The 27,556-nt window shown below is 33.4% G+C and overlaps 1 pseudogene; it reads left to right on the top strand.

The window, feature by feature from the left end:
* The window catches only part of LOC139881766 (wall-associated receptor kinase 2-like), a 137,286-nt pseudogene extending 115,993 nt beyond the window's left edge, over positions 1-21,293 (top strand).
* Positions 21,294-27,556: the final 6,263 nt, after the last annotated feature.

The following is a 27,556-nucleotide window of genomic DNA, read 5'->3' as shown; positions in this document are numbered from 1 at the left end:
CAACGTAGAATATATTTTTCAGTTACTTGTGTCCATAACGTAAAACATAAAATACATGTATTCTCATCCCGAAATATTTAGAGTTTAAAAGTGGGACTATATACTCACTTTCGTCTTGAAGATATATATATAATTTGACTTGGTCTCCGGTTGATATCACGAACCTATCCATATATAATATATCAATACCTTTTCTTTTTAAACAAACGTCACATATATATACTTGTTATACTTTTAATACTTTGAATAATTCCTTAGTCCGTAGTTAGCAGTTCGTTGTTAGTAATTCAATTTTAATGGTTCATTTTTAGATGTTTAATATACCCGCAATGAAATAAATAAAACCCCCAACGAAATAAATAAAACCCCATCGTATATGTATTGGTCGAGATTAATCTTGACCCATGGTACCGGTGTTGTCAAATGACGTGTTGCGTACATAAAGTACCGGTGTTGTCAAATGACGTGTTGCGTACAATCATGAGATCTTATGATTAATCTTCTCGTGTTGTTTACGGGTGATCCTGAACCATATAAAATTGAATTATAAGTACATATATATAAAATATCATGTTAACTTAAAAAGATGTGATTTATTTAATTTTTTCCCAATTATTTTCGTGGCTAAACTAGTCTTGGATATCCGATTTTGTTTCGGTCATAGTTTCTTCGTTACAACTCCGTTTTCGTTGATTCAACTTGCCATCTCCTTGGATCGAGTCCCTCTTTAAGACTATGAACTGTAAATACCTTAGTTTGTATTCGAAATCACAGGTCATAGGTCAAACTTTAGTGAAACTTATGAAGTTAATCATTTTCCATCATGTAAACAACCTTAAATGATTATTTTTCTAAAAATACTTATACTTTGAGTTAAATCATGAAATTTTTATGTGTTATCATATTCATAGTAAAAATCAATTTTCCAGAAAATAAACCTCCAATTCAAAGTTTAAGATGGTTTTTAATTATCCAACCCAAAACAGCCCCCGGTTGCACTCCGACGTCGTAAATTCAGTTTTTAAGGTGTTCTTTGAAAAACCAAGTTATACCTTGTTAAGTTAGCATATAATTAAGATATGTTACAGGTCTTAAAGTATTTTAAAAGTTAAGTTAGAAGGATCTATTTAGTTTGCGAACAAGTTTGAAATCATTCAAACTATGTTCTAGTTTATAAACTCTTATATATATAGCTTTAAATATATGAATTGAAAAAGAGTTGAAGTAGAGTTTTTACCTCAAGTTTAAAATGTAAAGTTGCTTGGGAAGAAGTAGTAAAATAAAAGTTGAGAGAGTTCTTGCAAGTGTGTGTGAAAATTGGAAGTAAAATTTGGAAAATGAATGTGTAAAAATGAGTTAGAAATGGTGCTTATTTATAGGCTTGAAAATTTGGTTTTTAGTGAAAATATCTAAGATAAGTTAAAATTTATTATGTCATGAATGACATATTATTCCAATAATTGAAGATTTCTATTGGTATATACCAATAGTAAATACTTCTAGAAGCTGTGTATAGTACCCTAGATATACGTATAGGATTATTGAGGAAACGGAACGAGAATTCAAATATAACTATCTTTTGTAAATATACTTATATTGTTTTATGTATAAAAGTCCTTTAAAAATGATTAAATACATTACTTATACGATATATGTATAAACATTATAAATCATCAGTATTTATGTCAAATAACGTTACGTAGGTTATTGTTTTGAAAACTTAAGTTAGTAGTTTCAAAATATACTTATGACTTTTTGTTATTAATACAAAATGAGATATTAAAACATCCTTAGATCATGTTAAATATGTATGTATAATTATCATATATTGTATAATTCGTGATATCATCGGTCAAACTAGACGGTCAAACGTTGTGTAAAACTCTTTTCAAAAACATAAGTCTCAACAATTTGGATTGCTTATCATGTTGGTAAGGTTTAATTTATGTAAATATTAATCTCATAAGTATAGAACGATCGGAAAAGTGCGGGTCGTTACAGTACCTACCCGTTAAATAAATTTCGTCCCGAAATTTTAAAATTGTACCTATTTTGCGTCATCGAGAAACAAGTGTGGATACTTTTGTTTCATCTGATCCTCTCGTTCCCAAGTAAACTCAGGACCTCTTCGAGCATTCCAACGAACCTTAACGATTGGTATGTTGCTCTGCTTGAGCTGTTTAACTTCACGATCCATGATTTCGATTGGTTCTTCGATGAATTGTAGTTTCTCATCGACATGGATTTCTTCAAGAGGAATGGTGAGGTCTTCCTTTGCAAGACACTTCTTAAGGTTTGAGACGTGAAAGGTATTGTGTACTCCGGCGAGTTGTTGCGGTAACTCGAGTCGATAAGCTACCGGTCCAATGCGTTCGATGATCTTGAACGGGCCTACATATCTTGGGTTCAGTTTACCTCTTTTACCGAAATGTATTACACCTTTCCAAGGTGACACCTTTAGCATAACCATGTCCCCAATCTGAAACTCTAATGGTTTCCTTCGGACATCGGCGTAGCTCTTTTGGCGACTTCGGGCTGTTTTCAATCTCTCCTTGATTTGTACTATCTTCTCAGTCGTTTCGTGTATGATCTCGGGACCAGTTAATTGTCGATCTCCTACTTCATTCCAACAGATAGGAGATCTACACTTCCTTCCATACAATGCTTCGAATGGTGCAGCTTTAATGCTTGCATGATAACTATTATTATACGAAAATTCTGCTAACGGTAGATACTTATCCCATCCGTTTCCAAAATCGATCACACATGCCCTGAGCATGTCTTCAAGAGTCTGAATCGTTCTTTCACTCTACCCGTCGGTTTGCGGATGATATGCGGTACTCATATCTAAACGAGTTCCTAGTGCCTCCTGCAGTGATTGCCAGAACTTTGAGGTAAATCTACTATCACGATCGGATATAATGGAAATAGGTATTCCATGCCTTGAAACAATTTCCTTTATATACAATCGTAATAGTTTCTCCATTCTATCCTTTTCCTTTATAGGCAAGAAATGGGCAGATTTGGTAAGACGATCAACAATCACCCAAATGGTGTCGTATCCCCAGGCAGTCTTTGGTAACTTCGTGATGAAATCCATGGTAATACCGTCCCATTTCCATTCTGGGATTTCTGGTTGTTGAAGTAATCCTGACGGCTTTTGGTGTTCTGCTTTGACTTTGGAACAAGTTAAACACTCCCCAACATATGTTGCAACGTCTGTCTTTAAATTAGGCCACCAATAATGCGTCTTAAGATCTTGATACATCTTTCCAACTCCAGGATGTATCGAGTATCTTGTCTTATGTGCCTCATTCAATATCAACTTCCTTAATCCACCCAACTTCGGTACCCAAATACGGTTTGCAAAATATCGAATTCCATCTTCCCGTATAACGAGTTGCTTCTCATACTTCTTCATTATTTCATTTCTTATGTTTTCTTTAGTAAGTGCTTCTCGTTGAACTTCTTTGATTTGTGAGTTGAGATTCATGCGAATTTTTATGTTCATCGCTCGTACTCGAATTGGTTCTCGTTCCTTTCTGCTTAGTGCGTCAGCCACCACATTCGCTTTCCCGGGATGATAATGAATTTCACAATCATAGTCGTTTATTAACTCGACCCACCTACGTTGCCTCATGTTCAGCTGTTTTTGATCGAAAATATGTTGAAGGCTTTTATGATCAGTAAACACAGTACATTTAACCCCATACAAGTAGTGTCTCCATATCTTCAATGCAAACACGACTGCTCCCAGTTCTAGATCATGCGTCGTATAATTCCGCTCGTGAATCTTCAATTGTCGAGATGCGTATGCAATAACTTTCTTCCGTTGCATAAGAACGCAACCAAAACCTTGTCGCGAAGCGTCACAATATATTTCAAAATCATCGTTCCCTTCTGGTAACGATAAAATAGGCGCCGTAGTTAACTTCTTCTTCAGTAATTGAAATGCACTCTCCTGCTCAGAAGTCCATTCATATTTCTTCCCTTTTTGCGTTAACGCTGTCAACGGCTTAGCTATTCGGGAAAAATCTTGAATAAACCTTCTATAATAACCGGCTAAACCCAAAAATTGGCGTATCTGCATTGGTGTTTTAGGAGTCTCCCATTTTTCAATGGCTTCAATTTTTGCTGGATCAACCTGAATTCCTTTGCTACTAACAACGTGGCCAAGAAATTGCACTTCTTTCAACCAGAAAGCACATTTAGAAAATTTAGCATATAGCTGTTCTTTTCTCAACAACTCTAATATCAACCTTAAATGCTGCTCATGCTCTTGCTCACTCTTGGAATAGATAAGAATATCATCAATGAAAACGATAACAAACTTATCTAAATATGGACTACAAACTCGATTCATGAGGTCCATGAATACAGCTGGCGCATTCGTCAATCCAAACGGCATGACCAAAAATTCGTAATGACCATAACGTGTCCGAAAAGCAGTTTTCGGAATGTCCTCTTCTTTGACACGTAGTTGATGATAGCCCGATCTTAGGTCGATTTTCGAATAAACACATGATCCCTGGAGTTGATCAAATAAGTCGTCAATTCTCGGTAGTGGATACCGATTTTTGATAGTTAACTTATTTAATTCACGATAATCTATACACATTCGGAAAGATCCGTCTTTCTTCTTGACGAATAAAATTGGAGCTCCCCACGGTGAAGTACTTGGTCGTATGAATCCACGATCCAGTAATTCTTTTAACTAACTCTGAAGTTCTTTTAACTCGGACGGTGCAAGTCTATATGGAGCACGGGCAACCGGTGCAGCTCCTGGTACAAGATCTATTTGAAATTCTACAGATCTAAATGGAGGTAATCCCGGTAACTCTTCCGGAAATACTTCAGGAAAATCTCTTGCCACAGGCACGTCATTGATGCACTTCTCTTTTTCTTTCTTTTCGACTTTATTAACATGTGCTAAGATAGCATAGCACCCTTTATTCAAGCACTTTTGAGCTTTCAAATAACTAATGAGTTTTAGCTTTGATTTACCCTTCTCTCCATAAATCATTACTGGCGTTTTATCCTTACGAGGAATGCGAATTGCCTTCTTGGCGCACACAACTTCAGCTCCTATTTTGGACATCCAGTCCATGCCGATTATTACATCAAAACTTCCTAATTCTACGGGTATCAAATCAATCTTAAATGTTTCTTCGGCTAAATTTATTTTACAATCACGGCAAATTTTATCGGCTTTAATTAGTTTACCATTAGCTAACTCAATCATGTACTTAGCATCTAGAGATAATGATGAACAATTCAATTTAGCGTGAAAGTCTCTACTCACGTAACTTCTATCGGCACCAGTATCAAATATAATAGATGCGGATAAGTTATTAATGGTAAACGTACCCGTAACAAGCTCCGGGTCTTCACACGCCTCTCTAGCATTAATAACAAATGCTCTTCCACGTGCAGATCCATTATTCTTCTCTGGATTCGGACACTGGCTCTTATAGTGACCTTGTTTTCCACACCCAAAACAAGTAATGGTAGCCAAAGCAGTTCTATTTGCATTGGTGGCAGGAGTCTTGGTACCATTTGTATTTGTAACGAGAGCCCTACAATCTTCAGCAAGATGACCCTTTCGATTACATTTGTTGCATACCACATTACAGTAACCAGAGTGATGTTTGTGGCATCGGTTGCATAAAGGATTTTGTCCTTTATAACCAAAGCTTGAACCACCACCTGCACCTTGTATGGTTTCTTGTTTCTTAAAAGATTGTTGTTGGTTACCTCGATCATAATTTCCATTCCACTTTCTTTTGTTACCTGATACCTTCACATCAGTATTGGATACTTTCTTATCCATGATGACCTGATCCATTAGCTCGTTTGCCATGGTTATAGCTTCATGAATTGTCTTAGGTTTCGATGCTGTAACATTTGCCTTGACCTTTTTGGGCAAACCATCTTTGTACATTTCAATCTTCCGTTCTTCAGTTGGAACCAATTCAGGACATAGCAAAACTAATTCCATGAATCGCTGATTGTAGTTGGTGATTTCAGTACCAATAACCTTCAGACTTCGTAACTCATCTTCCAACTTCCTAACCTCGTTCCTTGGACAATATTCGTTGATTAACATTGTTTTGAATTCTTCCCACGGAGTATCATAAGCTACATCTCCTCCTACAGCCTTCACATAATTTTTCCACCACGTGAGTGCACTATCTTGTAAAGTGCACGATGCATACTTGGTCATGTCCTTTTCAACACAACCACTGATTTTAAACACAGTCTCCATCTTTTCTATCCACCGGGTTAAACCGATTGGTCCTTCTGTTCCACTGAATGATGAGGGCTTGCAAGCTTGAAAAGTTTTGTAAGTGCACCCCACACGAGGATTTGGATTAACTGCATCACCTCTTGCAGCCTCGACCCATAACATTCTGTCGTTCACTCGTTGATTGATGAGTTCCTGGATTTCTTGTTCCGTCATTCGGTTCAATCGCGCCATATTCTTCTATAAGAATGAAAAGAAAATAATTATTCACATGGAATATTATAGATGTAGTGTATATTTACAGTACATTATAGCTTATTAATAATATGAACCAGGTATTATTATAAAAGCCTTTTCTTCTTATTAGCGTTTTATAATTATATCTAGGGTAGTACCTACCCGTTAATGTCCATACTTAATAGCTTAGTACAGAATCAATTACTACCATCTAAATAATACTTAACCATGGAAAATTATTGCATTTCACACTTCACTATTTTACATATGCTTATCTTATATCGAACATTAAGAAAACCACACTAATAATATTATACAAAACATTATATGATCCCATGGTTTAATACGGCAGCGCATCGTTTGGTCTATTTTCTAGGACGTTTAGGTTCAAGGAATGGCCTAACGCTTATCCTAGCTGTCTGCCTATATTTTGGCTGTGGGGCTGAAGAACTGGATGCCGGGACAGCACGAATAGGAATAGCGGGAATAAGGGTGGTAGTGTCTAGTGGAGTTGGTGCCACATCATCCTTACTAAACTCGGGATTTGAATTTTCTAATTCATTAGCCTTTCGTTTCTTTCCTAGTTCGAACTCGTCTTTTGTAATTTCCTGTATTTCTTCCTCGGGTTCACTTTCCTCCTCGGGTTCACTTTCCTCCTCGGGTTCACTTTCCTGGTTCTCTATAGTCGGTTCATCCGGAATTTGTGAGTCTTCCCCAAAGATATTATTTTCGTCATCGGATAGGTTAATGATGGAACACCATATGAAGATTCTGGTTCGGAGTCGCTGAATGTGATAACAAGTTTTGAGCCCGACATCTATCATAAAACAACTAACCCATTAGTACTACATAATATTTACATATAAATTTTAACCAACAATGATAAGCAATGGTTTTTAAATCAGACCCGGTCAAAGTCCAGACTTACTAATGTATCCTAACGACTTATCGGTTAGACACACTAATGCAAACCTGGTTCGCTAAGACCACCGCTCTGATACCACATGTCATAACCCGTCCTTAACCATAAGAACGTGTTAGATAACGTATGATTTCATTGCGAGGTATTGACCTCTATATGCGACATTTTTAAAAGAGAAACTGCATATATTATACATTACAAACCATAACCATTATTTTTGTTACAAGCTTTAGACAATAAAAAGATGATTATCGTTTAGCGATAATCTTCGACTTACAAACTTTACAAATGATAATAACAACCCGATTTCTAGCATATTTTACAACACAAGTTCTTGGGTATGCAGTTTTATTTTTGACACAAATATGCGTACGCAAGATCCTGCTCAAATTCAACATAATGCAGCGGAAGCTTTAGTAATCACCTGAGAATAGACATGTTTTAAAAGGTCAACATAAAGTTGGTGAGATATAGGTTTAATGCCGGCAGCAATATATATATATATATATATATATATAGACCACAAGATTTTGTATATAAACAGTTTAATAAAAATATTCTAAGTGGTTGAGCACTTGGTAACCATACTTAACATTTAATCACGTCGCATATTCCCTTTATTATGAAATCTTACTACACCGTACCAAGTGTAGTCACGAAACGAAGTACTGTGCAACCGTTGAATACTGGTCGTCCAGTCCGGTTGGGGTTGTCAGGCCCGATAGATCTATCAACAGGATTCGCGTTTACAATACCGCTGTAAATAACAGTTACCAAGCTACAGGGAAGTATGCCAGTGGTACAACTCAACGTAGAATATATTTTTCAGTTACTTGTGTCCATAACGTAAAACATAAAATACATGTATTCTCATCCCGAAATATTTAGAGTTTAAAAGTGGGACTATATACTCACTTTCGTCTTGAAGATATATATATAATTTGACTTGGTCTCCGGTTGATATCACGAACCTATCCATATATAATATATCAATACCTTTTCTTTTTAAACAAACGTCACATATATATACTTGTTATACTTTTAATACTTTGAATAATTCCTTAGTCCGTAGTTAGCAGTTCGTTGTTAGTAATTCAATTTTAATGGTTCATTTTTAGATGTTTAATATACCCGCAATGAAATAAATAAAACCCCCAACGAAATAAATAAAACCCCATCGTATATGTATTGGTCGAGATTAATCTTGACCCATGGTACCGGTGTTGTCAAATGACGTGTTGCGTACATAAAGTACCGGTGTTGTCAAATGACGTGTTGCGTACAATCATGAGATCTTATGATTAATCTTCTCGTGTTGTTTACGGGTGATCCTGAACCATATAAAATTGAATTATAAGTACATATATATAAAATATCATGTTAACTTAAAAAGATGTGATTTATTTAATTTTTTCCCAATTATTTTCGTGGCTAAACTAGTCTTGGATATCCGATTTTGTTTCGGTCATAGTTTCTTCGTTACAACTCCGTTTTCGTTGATTCAACTTGCCATCTCCTTGGATCGAGTCCCTCTTTAAGACTATGAACTGTAAATACCTTAGTTTGTATTCGAAATCACAGGTCATAGGTCAAACTTTAGTGAAACTTATGAAGTTAATCATTTTCCATCATGTAAACAACCTTAAATGATTATTTTTCTAAAAATACTTATACTTTGAGTTAAATCATGAAATTTTTATGTGTTATCATATTCATAGTAAAAATCATTTTTCCAGAAAATAAACCTCCAATTCAAAGTTTAAGATGGTTTTTAATTATCCAACCCAAAACAGCCCCCGGTTGCACTCCGACGTCGTAAATTCAGTTTTTAAGGTGTTCTTTGAAAACCCAAGTTATACCTTGTTAAGTTAGCATATAATTAAGATATGTTACAGGTCTTAAAGTATTTTAAAAGTTAAGTTAGAAGGATCTATTTAGTTTGCGAACAAGTTTGAAATCATTCAAACTATGTTCTAGTTTATAAACTCTTATATATATAGCTTTAAATATATGAATTGAAAAAGAGTTGAAGTAGAGTTTTTACCTCAAGTTTAAAATGTAAAGTTGCTTGGGAAGAAGTAGTAAAATAAAAGTTGAGAGAGTTCTTGCAAGTGTGTGTGAAAATTGGAAGTAAAATTTGGAAAATGAATGTGTAAAAATGAGTTAGAAATGGTGCTTATTTATAGGCTTGAAAATTTGGTTTTTAGTGAAAATATCTAAGATAAGTTAAAATTTATTATGTCATGAATGACATATTATTCCAATAATTGAAGATTTCTATTGGTATATACCAATAGTAAATACTTCTAGAAGCTGTGTATAGTACCCTAGATATACGTATAGGATTATTGAGGAAACGGAACGAGAATTCAAATATAACTATCTTTTGTAAATATACTTATATTGTTTTATGTATAAAAGTCCTTTAAAAATGATTAAATACATTACTTATACGATATATGTATAAACATTATAAATCATCAGTATTTATGTCAAATAACGTTACGTAGGTTATTGTTTTGAAAACTTAAGTTAGTAGTTTCAAAATATACTTATGACTTTTTGTTATTAATACAAAATGAGATATTAAAACATCCTTAGATCATGTTAAATATGTATGTATAATTATCATATATTGTATAATTCGTGATATCATCGGTCAAACTAGACGGTCAAACGTTGTGTAAAACTCTTTTCAAAAACATAAGTCTCAACAATTTGGATTGCTTATCATGTTGGTAAGGTTTAATTTATGTAAATATTAATCTCATAAGTATAGAACGATCGGAAAAGTGCGGGTCGTTACAATAACCTCTCGTCTATAATACGAAACCTCTCGTCTATATAAATTTCGAAGTACTAGAACATCCATAACCTAGATGGGGTTGTTAGGCCCAATAGACCTATCTTTAAGATTCGTGTCAATTAGTGGCCAGTTCACTAATTCTTAGTTTACCAAGCAAAAGGGGTGATATCCGGTATAATAATTCAATCATAGAATGTAGTTTCAAGTACTTGTGTCTATTTTGTAAAATATTTACAAAGCTGCATGTATTCTCATCCCAAATATATTAGATAGTAAAAATGGGACTATAACTCACTTGAATAGATTTTTCAATTCGTTGAAAAATCAGACTTGGCCTCGAAACGATTCACGAACCTATAATATATATATATATATATATATATATATATATATATATATATATATATATATATATATATATATATATATATATATATATATATATCAAAATGTAATACAATTATTTTCATATCATATTTTCAATTACGTGTGATAATTTAAGTTGTCAAGTTGGTAGTCTAACGTTAGTAGTCCAATAGTCCAATATATATAATCTTAGAATTTAATCAAGACGTATTGTATATGTATTGTTATAGACTCAATCATTACCCAAGGTATGCGTATTGTCTTAGAATTAACCCAGACGTATTGTGTACATGGTGTCTTACGATTTATCCGAACGTATTGTATAACTATTGTCTTAACTAATCAAGATTATATTATATTGTCTCGGACTTAACCAAGACTAGTATATTACAAAGAAATAGTCATGAAATGTTTAAATACGTGTAGGATATAGGAACAGTTAGCTAGGTTTGGTTAGTATAGATTTTGTTAAATAAATCCTGTAGCTAATTTAGCTATTTCTAACCAATATTGTTTTGCCCATAATTTCTTCATTACAAATCGTTTTGAGTGATTAAAATTGTTATGGTTTTGTAATGAACTAAATTTTCTAAAACTAAACTTTAAAATTATTGGTTTATAGTCGGAGTTACAGGTTACAAATCAACTTAGAAAGAGGTGGTCATTTCCGTCGAAAGAACGACATCTTGATGACCGTTTTGAAAAACATACTTCTACATTGAGTTTAACTATAATTTTTGGATATATTATCATGTTCATATGAAATAACATTTTCCCAGAAGACAAACTTTTAATTCAAAGTTTAAGATAGGTTTTAAATATCCAACCCAAAACAGCCCCCGATTTCTCTACGACGGCGTATGTTCAGTTTTACGGTGTTCTTCGTGATTACAAGTTTTAAATCCTTATGTTAGCATATCATATAAATATATTATATGTGTTTAATTGTTTTTAAAAGTCAAGTTAGAAGGATTAAGTTTGTTTGCAAACAAGTTAGAATTAACTAAACTATGTGTTTAGTGATTACCGGTTATATATCTTGAATAAGATAGCTATATAAATATGAATCGGACAAAATTATGAACAAGGTTACTACCTCAAATTTAGAAGGTAAAGCTACTGGAAAAGATAAGAAATAAACTTGAGCTTGAAAGGATCTTTGATGGCTTGAAAACTCTTGAAGTATAAACATGAAATGAAACAAAGTTCAAGTAAGATTACTACTTGATTTAAGATAGTTATGGTTATAGAAATTTAACCAAAGCTTGAATATAATTATTAATTTGATTTAGAATAAAACCCTACTGAGATAAATGAAGGTTTCTTGATCTTGGATAATTATTTGGAATGGATTAGAAAGAATGAAAGTAATCTTGCAAACTTGAAAGGATTTTTGAAGTGTTCTTGATTGATTCTTTTTATGATATTTATAGATTGATTCTTGGAGTAGTTTTGATGAAGATGAAGATTATTTTACTGGAACTTGGAGTGTTCTTGAAAGAGTGTGTATTTTGAGAGAGAATTAGAAAGAAAATTGGAAATGAAATGAAGTGAGTGGTGAGTGGTGAATGGTGAGTGGTGAGTGGGGTTAAAATGAGTTCTAGTTAGTTGACTAGTTCATGGTAGAAGTTAAATGGTTGGTTCCCACATGTTTCCTAAATCATTTAGGGCTGCTAAGGAGCAGATTTTTATGTGTACTTAGTATATACTTCTAGAAGCTGGGTATTATACGGATACAAATACCGTGTGAATACGAGTAGAATTCTTAATGAAAACGAATGAGAATATGATTATAGCTATCTTTGTTAAGTATAAGTATTTTGATATAAGTATTTAAGTCTTTCAAAAGTGTATTAATACATCTTAATACGATACATATGTATTCATTCTAATAAAGGCGTTATTACGTCGTTAGACGTTACATATATATATTGTTTCGAAACCTTTAAGTTAGTAGTCTCATTTTATGTATATAGTTCATTGTTAATATACTTAATGAGATACTTAATTACCATTTTATCAAGTTAGATATATATATATATATAAATATATATACACACACACACACACACTAACACATACACTATTATATCGCTTTTACAAGTTATGACGTTCGTGAATCGTCGGATGAACTGGGTGATCAAACGTTTATGTAAAATCGTTTCAAACATTCAAGTCATAACAAGTTTGATTGCTTAACATGTTGGAAACATTTATATATCTAAATATTAATCTCATATATATCTATGGAGAAATCCGGGTCGTTACATATGAGAGGACTGAGCAACATGAGTCTGCATTTCAGTTATTGAAACAGAAATTGACTACTACTCCGATTTTGTCCTTACCCGAAGGGAATGAAGATTTCGTGATTTATTGTGACACTTCACGACAAGGTTTTGGTTGCGTGTTGATGCAACAGAAGAAAGTAATTGCCTATGGACCACGACAGTTGAAGATCCACGAGCAGAATTATACGACACATGATTTGGAACTTGGTGCCGTGGTCTTTGCACTGAAGATGTGGAGACACTACTTGTATGGTACTAAGTTTACGATTTTCACCAATCACAAGAGCTTACAACATATCTTCGATCAGAAAACAGCTCAACATGAGACAGAGACGTTGGGTAAAACTGTTGAACGACTACGACTGTATCTACCCCAAGAACTCAGCGAAATTCACGACACGTTTCATGTGTCGAACTTGAAGAAGAGCTTGACCGATGTGAATGTGATAATTCCTTTGGAAGGGATACAAGTTGATAGTAAACATCGGTTCATGGAGGAACCTGTTGAGACCATGGACTGTGAGGTTAAACGTTTAGAACAGAGCAACATACCTATTGTTAAAGTTCGGAGGAACGCACGTAGAGGACCAGAATTCACGTGGGAACGTGAGGTTCAAATGAAACAAAAGTATCCGAAACTGTTTCCGGACGAATCAACTACAACCTACGTGCACTAAATTTCAGCATGAAATTTCATTAACGGGGGATAATGTAACAACCCTGCTATTTCCGCTAAGCTTCGTTAACTGACCGTTAAGTTATTTAACGGAATTTACTTGAATTTTGTGTATTTAATCTAATTAAGTGCATACTTGGTTCTTTGAGGACTACTATAATTAATATGAGAATATATTAATCAGAAAACTCCATGTTTTGAAATACTTAGAAAACAATACGGTTTTGAAAACTGCAACAGAGGTCCCGCAAGACTGCGAAACGTTCGAATTTTAATAAAATAATTATTTTTAATAATTATTCACTTTGATAAAAACCTATTTAGTTTATTATATATTTAATGAGTTAAACTTGATGGATGCGTTTTAACGATCAGTTAACGTTCCGGGAACTCGGTAGGGTTAACGGCAACTAGAAACGAACCACACTTTGTGAACAAGCAAGTCAAAATATAATATAATTCACTTTTAATAATTATTTGATATAATTATTATGTTTTAAAAACACTTTCAATTTATTAGAATTTTTATAGATTAAAAACGCGAGAAATTAACGTTTAGCGATTCGGTTCGCTTTTTCAGCTAACGAAACATAATGGGTACACTTAGAATACTTGTCTAGCAACTTTTTGAGCCCAAGGAGCCTTCTTTTACAGCCCATGGTCGAAATCCACAAGAGGGGGTTCCCTTGGTTTATAATTTTGGGCTTAATGGTTCACTAGTGATAAAATTAGGCCCTAATCTAAAGTATAACTAGCAAGTAAATCATTCAGACTCCCATTCTAACCTAATAATGATCGACATCTGCTCCCTCTCTCCTTCTTTACAACCGTCGACCACCATCATCATCGAACACCATTAAAAACTCAAAATTAGCAAAAACCTTGAACATAAACGTTGTTCTACACGTCGTTCTACATCTAGTAACGTCCATTGATTGCTCGATTAAGGTATAATTCTATGAACCCTAATTGTTATAAATCTGATTTTTATCAAGTTTCTTAGTGTATGATGTCTATTGCTCAATTCTATACGTGTACATGTAAATTGCTTGCGTTAATTCGTTCGTTTGATGTGATTGGGGTTAATCCCGAATTTGTTTTGCATGATTACAGAAACTTAACTTTGTTGAATCTTAAATATTATTACATATTTAGAATCCTCTCGAAAAATTAATAATTTTAGGCTTTGGATTTGCGTATTTTCGTTAACGTATGTGCAAGTTATGATTAAATGAAGTTTTGTTGATGAATATGTGATTTATTCGAATTCTAGAAAAATGGGTATGGAATTGAGTTATAAACTGATCACCATTGTGTAAAGAATTCAAAAACATTCAATTTAGACTAGGATATAATGCTATTTTGAGTTGTAAAGCTCATGCTATGCTTAAACGAATGTTCTTGACAAAACTGATTTGCTCGGTAACTTAAAATAAATTTTAAAAGCAATTTGAAATGAGATATTGAATCAAATCTTTACATATCTGTAAAATTCATATGTTGTAGATAACGTTTCATCTAGGCCTTGTGTTATATGGATTTGTATAGCTTGCGTAATGTGCATGCGAAAACGATAACCTGTATTCTGTCTGAATCTGTCAAGTATGCACCTTTAGCCCTATAAGTTGAGTTGTGAGTAGTTTTAGGACTTGATCTTCTGGATATTTATTCTTTATATGTTATGTGACAAAAGTCTAGTTTATTGTAAACCTTGAAACCTGATACATTATGCACAATAAGGCCATAGTTTTGATAACTACTGAATTGAGCTGAAACAGAACGTCTAACATGCATGAATAAACTGTACCAATTGGATAAACAAAAATGCCTCATCTTTTGATATGTGGTATTTTAACTTGTCCTTGAAATTTAGCCACTGACCTAGCTTGATTTACATGTTCCTAGCTCCGGTTATGACCATTTCGAGATTGATGCGCAGATTGAAACAGATTTCGTGTAACGTGTTTTGTGAATACGATTATGTGTTTCATGCTAAGAGTATAATTTTGAAACCGTGAATGGTTATATGTTGACTAATGAACAGTTACATGTTTTAAGTGAAGCTTGTTTGTCATATGCTCATACGTGTCTTAGTTGTACACTACTTAACATGTGGTATGACAATGAAGTCGGAAATCGATGAAACTTGAAACCGAAACTGAAAATGCATGATATGAACCAAGTTTGACTATTTGACCAACCTTTGACATGAACCTACTGATGTGTTGACTTTGGTTGACCACTTTGACCAAGTTTGACTTTTGATTTCACTTTGGTTGACTTGCATGAACTAGTTGACTATGTGTTGACTTTTACTTTGAAACGCGTCGGTCTGAGCAATAGGACAACTTACTCTATGAAACCGCTATTGTATGAGATACAAATATTGACCAACCTAAATACGTATATACCTAGGTTGCATTATTCGGCAGTAAACCGTACAAGCTATTTTCTTAGTTTTCATTTCGAGCTTTTCAAAGGTGAGTCTACATTATGACGACCCAGAAAATTTTGACTTATTTTTAATTTAAATCTCTAAATGATTTAATATTTTCGACACGATAAGCAAAGTCTGTTATCCTGAGTATCAACAATTTTGAAATGTTTTCATACATTCATTTAACCTCGATCATTTTCGACGATTCACGAATAATTATTTGTAAATAGATATGTATATATAAATAATTATATATAAATAATAATTATATATAATAATTTTAAAAATATTAATAAATTATTATATGATTTAGTTATTATGAAAAATAACTTAAGATATAATTAAAACTTATTATTAAAAATGTATTTATATAAATATAATGTGTTTCGACTGTAATTGTTAAATAATATTAAAACGCTGATCATTCGATCGTTATTAAACAAGCTAAAATACGAAATTTTGAGAATATAAAAATAACGCTGATCCGTAATTAAATTATATAAATTTTAGGCTTGCTAAAAATATATTTAAATACCTTAAGTTGAGTTTTAACACTCCGTATATTTTACTTGGGATTGAGCGCTAATAATCGATCAAGTTTTTATGAATGATTTTAAACAGTAAATGACCGAAATAAATAAATGTGTTTAATATAAAAAGATGAGATTTTTCCGAATACTTTTATCCGTAACTGATTAGCAACAGAGCACGAAATATCACCCGTGATAAAACTGTCAGTAAATAAATAACAAATAAGAAGCTGCTATATTTATTCACACGTTTATTATTATTATTATATTATTATTTACTTTACAACTAGATACAACTAGGGGTGGCAATGGATCGGATATGGATCGGGTGATGCCGTATCCATATCCATATCCATTTAGCATTTGTTCATTCATATCCATATCCATATCCATTTAATTTCAGGTCATCCATCCATATCCATATCCAATGGATTAAACGGGTTAATGGATGTCCATTGAATATTCTAATAATGTTATATTATTTCCTAACATGCGATAAAAACAAAAACGTAGTATAGCAAAAATAAATATAGCATGATATAATTAAAATCTCTCTACAAGAAAATGTAACTCTCATCGAATATAAAACACAATTTGTTGAATTTACTATTAAAATAGATTATGAAAAATTAAATATGTAATTTGTATGTTTGTTTTGTTAGATATATGCATTTTATTATAATATTTTATAGTTTTTTTTTATTATAAAGTTGAAAGCAAAATGTAAATTTAACGATATATAAATTTGCAATAGTAAATATGTAAACATATATCTATATTTATGTATTTTTATATGTATTTCGGGTGTAAATGGATATATCCATGAATGAAATTTTTCATCCATATCCATATCCATTTAGGTTCATCCATATCCGTATTCATATCCATTTAAGTTCATCCATATCCATCACGAAGCGGGTGGATCGGGTGGATATCTACCGGATCGGGTGGTCATTGTCGTCCCTAGATACAACTAGATACATGCACCCAATTACTCTTTTTCTTTTCCATCTCAAGATTCCAACCCATATCCCCACCATTTCCAATCACTCCCTATCATATTTGTTTGTGTGAGACACCAAATCAACCACACAAACACATTATTGATTCATTCAATCAAAATAACCCCACCTCATTACCTTTCATCTTATTATATATAGACATATACATAATTTAAACACAAATCAAATTCCCTTTTGTTTCTCTTAACCGCAACTAAACATACTAGGCTATTGGTGTTTCTATTCCAAACATAGCTCTTACTACTTGTTATTACATACATCAAGAACATCTTCAACAATTGCTTGATCATAAAATCGTTTGCAAATTTGGATTCTTCTCATCGTGATCTACACATCTATACCAACAATTGTATAATTATGGTATGATTTAAAAACTCTATTTTCCAGATTTAATTGTTAATCACAAAATATAGATGTTCTATTGCTCAATTGGTCGCGTTTGTACATGTAATTAGTCGTTATATTGTCCGAATTACGAGTTAGGGTTTAATCACGAATTGTATTGCTATGCTACTGGTTTTGTGACTTTGTTTTCTATAATTGAAAAGTGTTTGGATGGATAGCTATCGAAAAACTATTGAGTTTGCTCGCTTGAATCGCATGATTTGGTTTTGTATAACTTAAGTTATGCTCGTTTGAAGTTTCGGTATGTAATTATGCTATAAATCAAAAAATCGCTATTTGTGTGTTTTGAATTGCCTATAAACTGATGCTAGATGGATAGAGAATTGAAAAACACAAAAAATCGACTAGGATATCATAGTAATCGAATTTTTAAAAATCGTTTTATGATTACTTGAATGTTCGTGTTACAACGTGTTGACTAGTGAATTGTTCATAGACCAAACGACCATTTAACATGCTTTTTGCTAACTAAGCTTTTGTATTATCTAAAGTGCATGATTAGTACTTGACATTTCATTTAGACTTCACATGCTAATTGTTTATAGATGCTTGTATATTCGAACCCAAAAACGACTACCTGAATAAGATCAGATCTGTCTAGTTTGCACAAATAATTGTCTAGCATAAAGTAGAAGTTGAATTGGACTTTGTGCTTCTGATATGTTCTTAAATGTATATTGCTTAGAATATCTTGTTTGTATGTCTGGCTCTGAAAGTCTTATTTACTGTGTGTTATATGCGCGCCGAAACCGAAGGTCTGAATTCTGGCTAAATCAGAAAATCCGACTTGTTGGTCAAAACTGTACAAATCGGCTACATTGTTTTCTTTGATCTTTTTACCACTGATAATTTGAGGTGTTAAGAACCATCTCCAATTGGCCGTTTGTTAATTGCTATTTTCTAGACTAAATGAGAATTAAAATGAAACTGATGCGCAAACAGAAACTGAACTTGAATATTTTGCATGCTACGTGAGTTCTAGGAATCGTATGATAGCGTGCTTGATCTTTTTAGAAAGCTTATGACATGAACTTATGAAGATTCTCAAAATTGGTTGATGTGTCATTTGTAAACTATGCTTGTCCGATTGCATGATCGTTGCGAAAAAGTACGATAACTAAACTAGTAAACGTTAATTGGCTAAACGAATGTGTGAAACTCATGAGTTGACCTTGGTTTGACTTTGTGACATCATTGACATGACCTCGGATCCGACACCCGGATCTCCCGAAGAATCTCTCCGCAACGAACCCATCGACCCGGCCTTGACTCCGTAACGCTTCGCGAAAAAAATCAACATCATGATGCAATCAGCGTCCCGATTACAAAATGACTTCCAAGAACCGATACCCGAATCATGTGTGATGAACTCTTCCGGATACATAAACATATCCATGAGTTCATCGCGACCAGCTAAGTCACATGGTCTCGATACATGTTGCAAACAAAATCCCTAGAACCGTCGTTTAAAAAAAAAGAACAAACCGAACCTGGCTGACTAGACCTCGCGATCGCGACCAAAGGTCTCGCGATCGCGAGTCGAAAACCTCCAGCACCATCGATCTTTTTTTTTTCTTGCTTCCAATTCGCCATCGTGCCCGTAAAACCGAACCTGGCTATGATACCACTTGATAGGAATTTGGAAGGCCCTAACAAGACAAGTGATTTAAACCAATCATTTACCCACGAACGATAAACGAATAATTAAAGCATAACGATAAATAAACGATTCGGGATTTAACGTGATTATATCCCAACTTCAAAACACGGAGAAGGGTTTACTCCACGGGTGCAAACCAGAGAACTTTCGCTATTAATTTCGTGCACATAGCATAGGGTCACATAGGGCCCTATTTATAGGGGAAAAATAGCTTAGAGAACAAGTAAATAACAATCTGAAAGTTTCCTGGTCGCCCTAGCATCGCGATCGCAACCCCATACATCGCGGTCGCGATCTCCACCTAGTGCCAGCTTCCACGTTTCTTCCTTGTTTGTTTAAGCTCATTCACACCTCAACAATAAGCAAATCCATTGGGGGAAAGATGGGTGTATAGTTCTTAATAGAATTCGATGTGCTCTATCCTTCTATATCACATCACATTATCATGCAATTTGATATCCTTTACTTTTCAATTTTCACATGTAGCTCTAGTGTTCAGCTTGGTGGTAACAATATGTGGAGTAACTGCTGTTTTCTTTGGAATGAGAAAGAAAAATCTAATGAAGCTACGCGAAAAGTTCTTTAAGAAAAATGGGGGCGCATTTTTGAAACAAAAGCTTAGTGCACTAGGGACTAGGGACGCAGTGATTATGTTCAGTGCTGGACAACTTTTAAAAGCAACTGACAACTATTCTGAGGAGCGAGTTATTGGGCGAGGTGGTTATGGCATAGTGTATAAAGGGATTTTGGCAGATAACAGTGTTGTTGCAATAAAGAAGTCTAAACTCATTGACGGGACCCAAACAGAGCAATTTATCAATGAAATATTGATCCTTACACAAGTCATTCACCGAAATGTGGTAAAGTTATTAGGCTTCTGTTTAGAAGAGGAAGTCCCGGTACTAGTTTACGAATTTATTGCTAATAACACCCTTTATTATCACCTATATGATAATAATTTGGGTGGAATGAGTTGGTTATCATGGGATAATCGGTTGAGAGTTGCTACTGAAACAGCAGATGCACTTGGGTACCTTCATTCACAAGCCACTATGCCTATCATCCACAGAGATGTTAAGTCTACTAATATATTGTTAGATGAAAACTACACCACCAAAATTTCAGATTTTGGAGCCTCTAGATTAGTCCCGTTAGATCACGACCAAGTGACTACACTCGTTCAAGGAACATTAGGATATCTTGATCCTGAATACTTTTACACAAGCCAATTAACCGAAAAAAGTGATGTATATAGCTTTGGATTGGTACTTGCAGAACTCATAACGGGCCAAAAACCTCTTTGCGCAAATAGAACCAATGAAGAAAAGAATTTAGCAACGTACTTTGTTAAGGCGATTAAAGAAAACCGCTTGTTTGAAATTGTTGAACCACGCGTTCTGCGTGAGGGTACTTTTGAACAGATACAACAAGTTGCTGATCTGGTGAAGAGATGTGTTAACTTACAGGGGATTGATAGGCCTACAATGAAAGAGGTAGCAATGGAGTTAGAAAGCTTGAAAAAATCTGAAACTCATCCTTGGGTTCAACAACAAACAAATGAAGAATCTAAAAGCTTAATCCTTGAAGTTGAGCAATCTGATCTTTATCAAGTCCCATTAATCCCATATGCTTCCAGTGAATGGGAGTCTCACTCAGGTAGTGCTAATATGGGATTACCAGACAACAAGCCACACTAAGTTTTTAAGGATCTTACTATTGTAGTTTTAAATGTTTTATAACGACAACGAATAATAATGTCTGATATGATTTTAGGTTATGTAACTTTACATTCTAATAGTTGTATGTATGATATATGTTTTCAAATTTCACATTAGTTGGATTGTGCGAAATGAAATATATATTTTGATCACTGAATAAACTTAAATATTGGTCATAGCAATTAAGTGGATGATAAGCTTTTACTTATAGTTTTTCTGAAAGATTTGGAATGATCATTTCTTGTTGACAAGTTTCTGGGTAAAACAAAGGAACATGATCTTGTAATGTTGCTAAAACCTTTTTCACTATTATCTTAGTAATACTAGTTTAAAAAAGATTTGATGAACACATTATATCAAGGCCAGAAATTTAGATTGTAACATACAAATATTAATCCAAGTAACTGAATACATAAATCTTAGATTTTTTTCTTGCATTTTAGGATCACAAGTCAAATCAGTATCAAGATTCAAAAGTAAAGGCAGCAACAGGAAACCAAATTGAAGAACCAATTTATCATCAAGAATAATTAAAAAAAGGCACTATAAACAGTTAATAAAACCAAATATTTTCCAATTATCAGAAAGCAATCTTACAACAACAGACATTTGTAATAACATGAGCTTTAACAAAATCATACATACCTACAAAGTTATCAGAAAAATTCAGAAGGTGAAGTAGTATCTGGCTTCCCATTATCATCCAATCCCCTTGAAATCGAATGATGCTGCGAACCCAAAGTTCCCAACAACCCATCATTCGCACCTGCAGCCGACCCAAAAAACTGACCAAAAAACCGACCCATAACACCAAGAATCTGCATCTGATTATGGCAAGCATTAGCATGTAACTCCATCATTTGTTTCTCATGCTCCATTTGCATACTCACCATCTTCTCCCTAAACTTCATCTCCTCTTCTTCCCACCTTTCTTCCACCTCCATCCGCCATCTCAGCCTCTCGTCATCAAATTCCCGCCATTCTTCCAACAACTCCAATTCTCTAACACCATTTTCGTCTGCCATTTTCTTTAAACCACATTCATCTCTACTCCATTCCCTCTCCCTTCTTTTATCTTCTCTTCTAATCGCAACATCTCTCAATTCCAAAACTTGTGCACTAACTAACCCTAACATCCTCCCACCAATCCCCTTTCGCAATTTCTTCGCATCCGAATCATCATCATTACTCTCCTTTTTCTCATCAGCATTATTACTCCCCGATTCATTAAACCCTAGAAATTCAGAATCCTCACACACATCATCAATACACCTCTTATGATTACTATTATTATAATTAATTTCAAGTTCAATATCACCGAAAACTTGTTTATACTTCATGAAATTCTCCCAATGATCATCTCCATCCTCCCAATTAAACTCATCAGTAGTATCAGGAACCCTAATTTTTTGCTTAACTCCTAAATACTGATGACGCATGTTTTGAACTTTAATTGACACGTCACGCCATGACCACTTGAACGGGAAATTGACCGGATCACGGAGATGATGAACGGAATTGACATGTTCGGCGATTGGTTTGAATTTTTTTTCTCTGGTTTTAAGCTTGGCTAGGGTTCCAGATGTTTGGAGGTTGGAGTATTTGGTGAGAAGTGTTACTTCTTCAGCCTCTGACCACTTTTTTCGCTTCATTGATTTGATCTGATCTATTGTATGTATGTAAATCAAAATTTAGGATTTGGAAGTACAGCACTGAAAGATGAAGATGAATGATTTTGGTACGGTTTTTGGAAACTAAATTGGGCGAGTAGTATACTTTCACGTGTTTCAATACATTTTCATTTTCACTAGAAATTAATAGCCATTTAATTAATTAATAAAAAATAAAAGAAACGAGAAGTACATTCAACGAAAGCAACCAAAAACAACAGATGGAGTTCATATTTTCAACATTGCTTTTACTTGTTCCAACATAATTTAATACTTTCTTTCTTAAATACCCCTCAATGAATTATAATAAAAAATTTTAAATAATTTGTGTAAGTCTTTCATTAAGGGCAATATAGACAATTATGGTGGAACAAGTAAAATCAATGTTGAAAATATCACCTCCCAAAACGAAAATATCTCGGTATAAGTTTGACTGTTTGAGGGAAAGGCTTGAAACTATAAAAACGCTACTACCAACAATGAAACAAGCAACCGCTTACCTACTAGTCTAATGAATGAAAACAAATGTCAAACTACAAACCGGAAACAAACACAAGTGACTAAAGCAATGTAAAACAATAGCTAGATTAACAAAGATCAAACTAAAACCAAAAAAAAAAAAAAAAAAAAAAAAAAAAAAAAAAAAAAAAAAAAAAAAACCAATAAGCAAAGTACAAACAAACCAAAATAAGAGGAACACCAAGCATCCTCGGAAGAAGCTTTTCGCCCTTTACGCTACTTGGGACCCGATTTGATCATTGACCATTAACCATATCTCGATGGAGCTCCTTACCCAACCTTGAATTAATCGAATATCACAACACGTTTGACGGCCCGCTACTAATAAGAATTGCCGACGAAAGAGGCAACAAGCCGCGTTTTACTAGCCCATCAAAGAAACTACCCTATTCTTTACACTATTGGGCCAAGATCATATGTAAAGATGTTTTTGTAGAAAAATACGTGGATATATCATTTGGCTTATATAAGTTTATTAGTACATGAACATCTAGTAAAATTATTTGAAGAACAAATCTGACATGACATAAGGATCCTAGCTCGCTCACTTAGGAGCAAGGAAGAAAAATTCGTTATTCATGGATCAATCAGTCGAGACTTTGGAATGAGTAATCGCAAATTCGGAAATTAATGGGAGATTAATCGAATTGTACTTTATATACTTAAATATTAAATTTCAAAAATTATATGCGTAAATATAGAAGAAAATCATAAATATAAACATAAACTTTAACATAATTGTCTAAATCATTCATTTGTTCAAACACTTTCTATTTCTAGTTTAAATTCATGTTAAAATATTGACCAATTTTGACTTTGATTACGAAATTCGATCTTGGCCCATCGATATTGACCGATTAATTAAATGAATGTTGAAAAATCGGACCAAACTGCTCTTAAAAATGAGTAATCGAGAATTAATCGGGTTTTTTTTATAACACTACTTAGGAGTGTTTGTCTTAGCGTTTTAAAAATTAATTAATTATATATTTTAGACAAAATTTCTCAAATCTTCCTTGTGTTTATGTTTTTTTCTTCCCAAATCGTCCATGTGTTAACAAAATTGCATAATCCTTAAAAGTCAAATAACGCCCCAAATTAGTCCCTGACTTAACTTCCGTTAAACTCTTCGTTAGTACAAGTACATGTGCAAGTCACGTGACAGAAAAGTAACCATTTTAATACCTGACTAAAACTCAATTCCCAAATTGAGTTCGATTCAAAACCCTAATTTCTGTTTGTTTTCCTTCTGCCCTCAAAAACCACCAAATTTAATCTTTGATCTAATGGCCGTGAAGATTAATGAATAAGGTTCCTGGAAGAAGAGAAGCATCAACTATGACAACCTCAAGAACACTAGTTAACGACAAGAAATTCTTTGCGTATATAGAATCGATAGTAATCGTGTTTGGAAGCTTTCCTCTCTTATGCTTCTATATCATCTGATCAATACATTTCGTCCTTTTCTTCTTTGTATACCCTCCTCTTTGATTCTCAACCCATGCATAAGAATTCAAGCATTAGAACATCAACAAGTAGTTAAAATATTATATGAAAATAAAGGTATACTGAGTAAAATTTTAACAAATTCTAGCTTAAATAAGCTTTACAAACTTAATGGGTAGTGTCAATTTGTATCAAGTTGTAATCTTTAAAAAATTTTATACTATAAATAAATTATTATATTCAAATTTGTAAATTAAACATATTTATAAATAAATTAAAACCTGCGAAAGTTCAGAGAGAAGAATAGCAGGGGTGACGCCACTTGAATAAGCTTTACAAGCCTGCAACCTGAAATGTCCCGTTCATATTGATTATAAACGTTCCATATTAATTGATTTCGTTGCGAGGTTTTGACCTCTATATGAGACATTTTTAAATACTGCATTCGTTTTTAAAACAAACCATAACCTTTATTTTATCGACAAGGTTAAAAGGACTCCACCTAGATTATCCAGAAATGATAATCTAAAAATATCACACTTACACACTACCAATACATATTGGTTTACAATATTAATATGTTACAATAAAGTAAAACTCGAATGCAGTTTTAAACAATATTATACAAACATGCTGACACCAAATCTTGTCCATATTTTAGCATGCAACAGCGGAAGCTCTTAATAATCACCTGAGAATAAACATGCTTTAAACGTCAATAAAAATGTTGGTGAGTTATATGTTTAACCTATATATTTATCAAATCGTAATAATAGACCACAAGATTTCATATTTCAATATACATCCCATACATAGAGATAAAAATCATTCATATGATGAACACCTGGTAACCGACCTTAACAAGATGCATATAGAATATTCCCATCATTCCGGGACTCCCTTCGGACATGATAAATTCGAAGTACTAAAGCATCCGGTACTTTGGATGGGGCTTGTTGGGCCCAATAGATCTATCTTTAGGATTCGCGTCAATTAGGGTGTCTGTTCCCTAATTCTTAGATTACCAGACTAAAAAGGGACATATTCGGTTTAATAATCAAGCCATAGAATGTAGTTTCGATTACTTGTGTCTATTTCGTAAAACATTTATAAAAGCAGGGCATGTATTCTCAGTCCCAAAAATATATTGCAAAAGCATTTAAAAAGGGAGCAAATGAAACTCATTTTCACAGATTTTTACTTCGTCGGGAAGTAAGACTTGACCACTGGTCAATTCACGAACCTATAACAAATATGTACATATATATCAAAGTATGTTCAAAATATATTTATAACATTTTTAATACGTTTAAATGTTTTAAGTTTATTAAGTCAGCTGTCCTCGTTAGTAACCTACAACTAGTTGTCCACAGTTAGATGTACAGAAATAAATCGATATATATTATCTTGAATCAATCCATGACCCAGTGTATACACGCCTCAGGCTAGATCACAACTCAAAGTATATATATTTTTGGAATCAACCTCAACCCTGTATAGCTAACTCAAACATTACTGCATATAGAGTGTCTATGGTTGTTCCAAATAATATATATACATGGGTCGATATGATATTTCAAAACATTTGCATACGTGTCTATGGTATCCCAAGATTACATAATATAATAGAATACATGTATAATACAATATGAGTTAGCTAGGATATGATTAATATAGATTTGTTACCAATATTCACGTAGCTACAACAAGAAAAAATTATCCAATCTTGTTTTACCCATAACTTCTTCATTTTAAATCCGTTTTGAGTGATTCAAGTTGCTATGGTTTCATATTGAACTTAAGTTTATGAATCTAAACAGAAAAAGTATAAGTTTATGGTCAGAAATACAGGTTACAAGTCGTTTTTGTAAAGGTAGTCATTTCAGTCGAAAGAACGACGTCTAGATGACCATTTTGGAAAACATACTCCCACTTTGAGTTTAACCATGATTTTTGGATATAGTTTCATGTTCATAAGAAAAATCATTTTCCCAGAAGAACAACTTTTAAATCAAAGTTTATCATAGTTTTTAATTAACAAACCCAAAACAGCCCGCGGTGTTACTACGACGGCGTATATCCGGTTTTACGGTGTTTTTCGTGTTTTCAGGTTTTAAATCATTAAGTTAGCATAACATATAGATATAGAACATATGATTAGTTGATTTTAAAAGTCAAGTTAGAAGGATTAACTTTTGTTTACGAACAAGTTTAGAATTAACTAAACTATGTTCTAGTGATTACAAGTTTAAACCTGCGAATAAGGTAGTTATATATATATATGAATCGAATGATGTTATGAACATCATTACTACCTCAGGTTTTGTGGATAAACCTACTGGAAATGAAAAAAATAGATCTAGCTTCAAAGGATCCTTGGATGGCTTGAAAGTTCTTGAAGCAAAATCATGATACGAAAACAAGTTCAAGTAAGATTTCAACTCGAAATAAGATTGTTAAAGTTATAGAAATTGAATCAAAGTTTGAATATCAGTATTACCTTATATTAGAAAGATATCTTAATGTAAATAAGAAATATTTCTTGAGGTTGGATGATCACTCAAAGTGGATTTGCAAGATTGGAAGTAAGTTAGCAAACTTGGAAGT

This window comes from Rutidosis leptorrhynchoides, chromosome 1 (assembly GCF_046630445.1).
Source record: "Rutidosis leptorrhynchoides isolate AG116_Rl617_1_P2 chromosome 1, CSIRO_AGI_Rlap_v1, whole genome shotgun sequence".
NCBI classification, from domain to species: Eukaryota; Viridiplantae; Streptophyta; class Magnoliopsida; order Asterales; family Asteraceae; genus Rutidosis; species Rutidosis leptorrhynchoides.
Note: the sequence above shows the minus strand (reverse complement) of the source record. Positions and strands in the feature narration are given on the sequence as shown.